This window comes from Fukomys damarensis, unplaced genomic scaffold (assembly GCF_012274545.1).
Source record: "Fukomys damarensis isolate Sample0158 unplaced genomic scaffold, DMR_v1.0_HiC HiC_scaffold_31, whole genome shotgun sequence".
Classification (NCBI taxonomy): domain Eukaryota; kingdom Metazoa; phylum Chordata; class Mammalia; order Rodentia; family Bathyergidae; genus Fukomys; species Fukomys damarensis.
In genome coordinates this window covers 7,447,548-7,453,998 of record NW_022900943.1, presented here as the reverse complement: position 1 = coordinate 7,453,998, position 6,451 = coordinate 7,447,548, and positions in this window count along the sequence as shown.

The window sequence follows — 6,451 nt, the reverse complement described above, 5'->3', positions numbered from 1 at the left end:
CCTCCTACGGATTAAGGCTTCTTTAGATAATAATGCTCAGTTTATAAGAAATAATAGGCTTAACTTTGATAACATGAAAGTAAATATACATTGTATATTGTTTATTATTTCATAGTTATTGCATCCGCCTGATAAGTATAGATTTTGTAGCTTTAGCTTCCTAAAATGCTAAAATCAAATACTTGAAATGATTAGCATGAAAGTAAAGCACTTAGGAAATCATTAATTTCCTTTTAGCTAAGCACTGAAGTTGATTTCCTTAATGGCAAATCACAAGAAGAGCTTTAAGCTTCAAAATATCCACTGAGACCAGTCCCATAGGAGATCTTAACTAGGGGAATAGTATTACAAATTCCACCCTGGAAACTGTGCGCTTGTGTGTGTGTGGTGCTAGAGATTGAACACAGGGCCTTTGCACTGATCTCCATTCCTACCACTTTATTTTACTTATTTTGTTTTGTTTTGGTTTGTTTATTTTATGTTGTCCACCCTGGGGCTTATAGTTGTGGTTCTCCTGCTTCGGTCTCCCCGAATGCTGGATTTCAGGCTTAACACACTGCACCCAGGCCAACGGGGCCAATGAAGGGATTGTCCTGAAGACAGTCAGAAAGGTCTTTTCTGGCAACTGTCTGAATAGTATCTATCACAGTCTCCTCAGGCAAGTGGGGGTTAATTGATCTCATCGGAAGTGGTCAGGAAGGGTTTCTCTCCCTGGAAGAGAACCTATTACATTTTGGGGAAGAATTACTAAACATCATTTAGATTTTTGCAGACTTCCGCATTTCAATTCTCAGGGTTCTTGCCTGCCATTGTGTTCATTGTAGCAGTAGTGATGTCAGAAGTCTCAACTTGTGAGGTGACTCAGCTAGCTGCAAAGTGAGAGTCCGACTTCCATTTTCAGTGGACTCAGCTAGAAACAACATGAGATAAATGTTGCCTTTTGGGAATCCATAAAATCCTCCCATTATTTAGGCGGGGATTAAGCTGGGAATTCAAACTCCTGAACATATGGTTTTCTTCCCCACGTTGTCTAGCAACACGAAGAGCAACCATGCAATTCCACACTCTCCGTCAGCTTGAGAACACGGTTTTGAAGTATCACATCCTCTTTCACTGAGAATCCTGAGTTTTAAAAGTGATGGATTAAAAGTCTCTGATATTTTTTCTGATATTTTATATTTCTGTTTTGAGAGCACTGTGGACCATCTATTTTCTCTTCACTATCATAGAGATAGTGTCATCTTTAGACACAACCACACGCAAAATCCCTAAAACCAATGTAGACACTCCATCCTACATTAACTTCTCACAGATTTCTTCTCAATATAAAACCTGTTTTATGCCAGGCATGGTGGCGCATGCCTGTAATCCCAGCACTTGGGAGGCTGAGGCAGGAGGATCACTGTGAGTTCGACACCAGCCTGGGCTACATAGTGAATTCCAGGTCATTCTCAACTACAGTGAGACCCTGTCTCAAAAAAACAAACAAAAAATATCTGTTTTAGCCTCTTTACAAATGGATGGATAGATTGCTCTCTCTCAGTGGATATATTTGTATTTATATTTATACTATATGCATGAAAATCTCTCTATATATACATACAGACAGAGGAACCTAATTTTACATACATATTTTATGGAGATTATACACATTTATATAGATTATTATACAGAAAAATACATATATAAAGATTCATTACTACATTTATTACATATATAAAGATATTTTTACAAGGCATGACTCTCATGATTATAAGGCTAAGAAGTCCCCATGTCTGCATATAGTAAGCTACACATCTAGGAGAGTTGATGATGTAAGTCCCCATTAGAAAGTCAGCTTGACCACAATACCAAAAAAAATTTTTTAAAAGTCAGCTTGAGCAAAGACCAAGAAAAATTGATGTTTCAGATTGAATCTAAAGTCAGGAAAAGATCATTATTCCCATCCAAGCCCTTAGAGAGGAAGAGCTTCTCTTTACTCCTGAGAAGTTCATACTTTTGTTCTTATTCAAGAAGTCAATTATTTTAGCAGAAGAATATTTGCATTAGGAAGGACAATCTGCTATTCAAAAGACAATTCTGTCTGTTAAAATAAATTTTAATATAATATCAAACTGTCTTTGCACACATGCTCAGACTGTTGGACTAATTACCTGGTCACCCTGTGGGCTCCTCAGTGTGATACATAAAATTTTTCACAGTATTATCTATTTTATAATTCTTATATGGATGGCAGCTGCATCCAGATGAGTAAAATTGGTCCATTTATATTTATTGTTTATTTATATAGTTGGATTATTTCTATCACTTTTTAAATACTCTCTTCCTCATCCTTCTGCTATGTTTTTTTAAAAATTTATCTTAATTCAGGGGGGGCAGCCATACCCTTTTATTTTATTTATTTATTTTTATTGTTATTGGTACATTTCAGGTATACAATACAGTTACATTCATCATTATTATAATTTTTGTATTATTAAAGAGTTTTCACTCATTCAGTTTATTAGTGACTTAAAATTTAAACACCCTGAACTTGACTTGTTTACATAACATTACTTAAAATTAGTTCGTATACCTTTAGTGACCTTTCATTAATAAATACATAGATTTTTAAAAGATCCATTACTGGTCACGTTTCATAAATGAAGGTGAGGCTAAAGAGGGTCCCTATTTTTCACACAGTTTTTTTCATTAAGCTTATTGGTACTATTTAGGTACACAGTGCAGTTATATTCATCAGCGGGATCTTGCACCTCTTCATGATGTATTTTGGTTCTTATTGTTTCCCCATACCCCTGCTCTCCTTTCACCCCCTCCACCCTTCCCTATTTACAAAGACTTTGTTTCAATTTTTTCCTTTTCTCATGTTTTTTCTTTTCCCTTCTTCCCTTTCCCCTACCTTTCTCACTTCCCCTACTCCTTTAGCCCTTTTCTTCTTATTTCACGTTATCAATCATACGATTTGAACCTTATTCACAATTTTAGTTTTTCACACCAGAGAAACTATTCAGAATTTAAACATGTGTGTCCTATTTATTTCACTTAATAATATGGCCACAATATGCATACATTTAGATACAAATGACTCTTGTTTCTCATTCTTTATGGCTGAGTAATGTGCCATTTTATAGAAAAAACACATCTTCCTTATCCAGTCTCCAGTTGATGGGCAAATGGGCTGTTTCCAAGTTTTACCTATTATGAACTGTGTCGCTATAAACATGAGTATGCATGTATCACTGTGGTATGATTCATTTCATTCTTTTGGGAAGATACCCAGCAGGGGAATAGCTGGGTCAAATGGAACCTCTCATCCTAGTTGTTTTAGGTATCTCCATTCTGATTTCTACAGTAGTTGCACCAGTCTGCACTCCCACCAACAGTGAAGAAAGGTTCCTGTCTCGCTACAATCCTGCCAGCATTTGTTATTGGTTGATTTGTTGATAGCAGCCATTCTTTCTGGAGTGAGTTGGAATCTCAGTGTTGTTTTCATCTGCATCTCTCAAATGACCAGAAATGTTGAACATTTTTTCATATATTTATTTGCTGCTTTACTTGTTTGTCTGAGAAGGGTCTGTTCATTTCAAATGCCCAGTTTTGAATCACGTCTTTATATTTGGGGGGGTCTGATTTTATTGAGTTCTTTATATATTCTATATAATAGAACTATGTCTCAGTAACAGCTGGTAAAACATCTTTTCCCACATTGTAGGTTGTCCCTTAGTTCCGTTGGTGGTCTCTCTTGATGTGCAGAAGCTTTTTAATAAGATGAGATCCCAACTGTTGATTCTTTGCAGTAGTTCTTGTTTTGTTCATAAAGTCTTTTCCTATGCCAATGTCTTCAAGAGTTCTACCCAACATCTTCCAGCAAGTTTAGTGTTTGTGTTTTAATATTTATATCTTTAATCCACTTTGATTTTGGTTTAGTGCATGTTCACACAATTTTAGATGGAATGTTAGAGTTTAAAGTGAAGTTCTGATTCTAAAGCATGAATTTTTTACTGATGTGCATATATGTGTGTGTGTATGCTTATGGTATTTACTAGATCACACTTCTGAGGATTCTCGTTTCAGAATCTTTGCTAGAAAAAATAACCATTGTTCCACTCTCCTTACAGTTCTGATGTAAATATAATGCATAATGTATAACCAAAAATACTGTGTAGAGTTTAAGATTTATGATATTATGTCAGTACATTATCAATGTTGCATTTCTCCTGATAATTAATATAAAAATAACTTCTTAGGTATGCATTTAAATTCAGTGTGTGAAAACTGTTCAAATACACTCCTATCTGAATACTTGCAATGGAGGGAATAAATGCATTTTAGAGACCCCAGGAAGCTATGACAGGACAGTATTTTCTAATATTGCATAGAAATCAGAAATCAGTGCAGTACTCACTGAGCAGTAACCATCAAAAGCACTGTCTCAAAAGTGGCTTTCATTGTCTTCGTTCTCCCCTACACACAGCCACACCTTGTAAGAAAGCAGGCTTGTTTGTAATTCATTTGCTTGACCCAGATGGTGAAATCTAAACATAACTGCAATATCAGCCTAAATTACCCCATGCTGCTATGGGTGATTCAGATGTGCCATACAATGCACAGTTAACAAGAATTAAGCAATGCTCAGTTCACACAGTTCCAAAAGAAGTGAGCACAAGGGGCACAATTTGGATCTGGACTTGCAGAATGCTCATTAAAACCACCGAGGATTTTGCACAAGTAAAGACTGATATTGATCCTGCCATGTTCATGTTACTATGGCAAAACTATTGTCACTAATCATATCTAATGCTTTTCTAATCTACAGTATTTAATTACACTGACCCACATTGAAGGGATTTAATCAAAGCTTATCAGTTAATTTCCGTAAGACAGTTTCAACTTAAAAAAATGCAGTGTAAAATCAACTTAATAATATATTTTTTCTCAGTGTACTTAAAAACATCTGAAAAAATTTAATACATCCAGCAGCCATTTTTAAAACCTGGCATCTTTGTTACTAATGCTTTTTTTTTTTTTTGTCTCCCTTTCAAGTATCTTCAAAAGAAGATCTCTGTACTTCCTGGTCCTTTAATTTATTTCAATTTTGTGTTCAATAATGTTTTTTCCCTTCTTGCCTTTGTTACACGAAAACGCAGACTCAATTTGGAAAAATATAGTGGCTTAGGCCACTTTTAAAGAACAGAATAGGAAGCTTGAAACTTTTATCACTGAACATAATTCATGAATATGTCATTAAGTATAATCCATTATTCCTGGAAAGGGAAAATTATTTTATTAAATTACTGGTGAAACTGGTAAGTCAAATGTTAAAGGACAATATGCTTGGAAGCTAAATTGAATATCACTTTTACTATGCATAAGAATGGATATAAAGAAAATCACTTCGCTATCAAGTATAGCAATTGGTCAAGCTCTCTAAGCTGTAATATAATCATATGTGGTCTTGAAACTTGGATGTCAACTTTCAGGAAACATCCTTATGGATTCTCTAAATTAGCAGTGCCAGCAAAAGTTTTCCTGGCCATCTCTTGGGAGACTTCATAGATAAATGAGTCCCATTTTCCAAATTCTAAAAACCAGGATAAATATTATACATAGGCTATACAGACATTGTCTAGAATCTTAAAAGATAGAGTATGACTCAGATGAACTCAATCATTAGCATGAACTCTACGTTCAGCCAGCATAACACTCCATGGGGGAGCCCGTTCTTCTTTACCTCCATAGTGTACAATTAAGTTCACCATCAGAGACATCCAATTACACCCTCCGTTTCTGCTGTCAAGGGTTTTATAGCATAATATAAAGGAAATAACAATAGGAAAACTCATAGGTACACAGGTCAGGGATGGGCAAAGTCCAAGAATGAAGTAGCATATGTATTTGAGTCTGTGCCCTAGTAACCAGACCAAATGCAATATTAGACAAAAATATCTTCCCACTTGAAAAACAGACTGAAACCTCGCCTGCTGCTGATGCTTCAAATGGCACAGGACGCGGGGTAGATAACGAAGACTTTTTCCAGTGCCAGCGTAACATGAGTCGGAGCGTTGGAGATGCTCCACTGTCCTAAAATGATTAAATGGAGTGTGGTTACTATTCTGCAGCTATGGTTTTGTAAGTGGTAGTTTTGAGTTTAGAAATACATAATTCACAGTTTGTAGCTTTGTTGTTTTGTTTTAGTAAGTTCAAGATTTAATTAGCCACCTTAAATAAAAAATATAGCTCTACCATGGGTTTATGAGCTATTACTCTTCACACACACACACACACACACACACACACACACACACACACACACATTTATGTGTCTTAAATGAACTCATGTTCATAAATGATGAGTAAACCTAAAAGATGGTGGGTTGTTAAAAATATCGCCATGAAAATAAAACAAATATATTTAATATATATTTAAATATATAATATATTTAAAGTATTT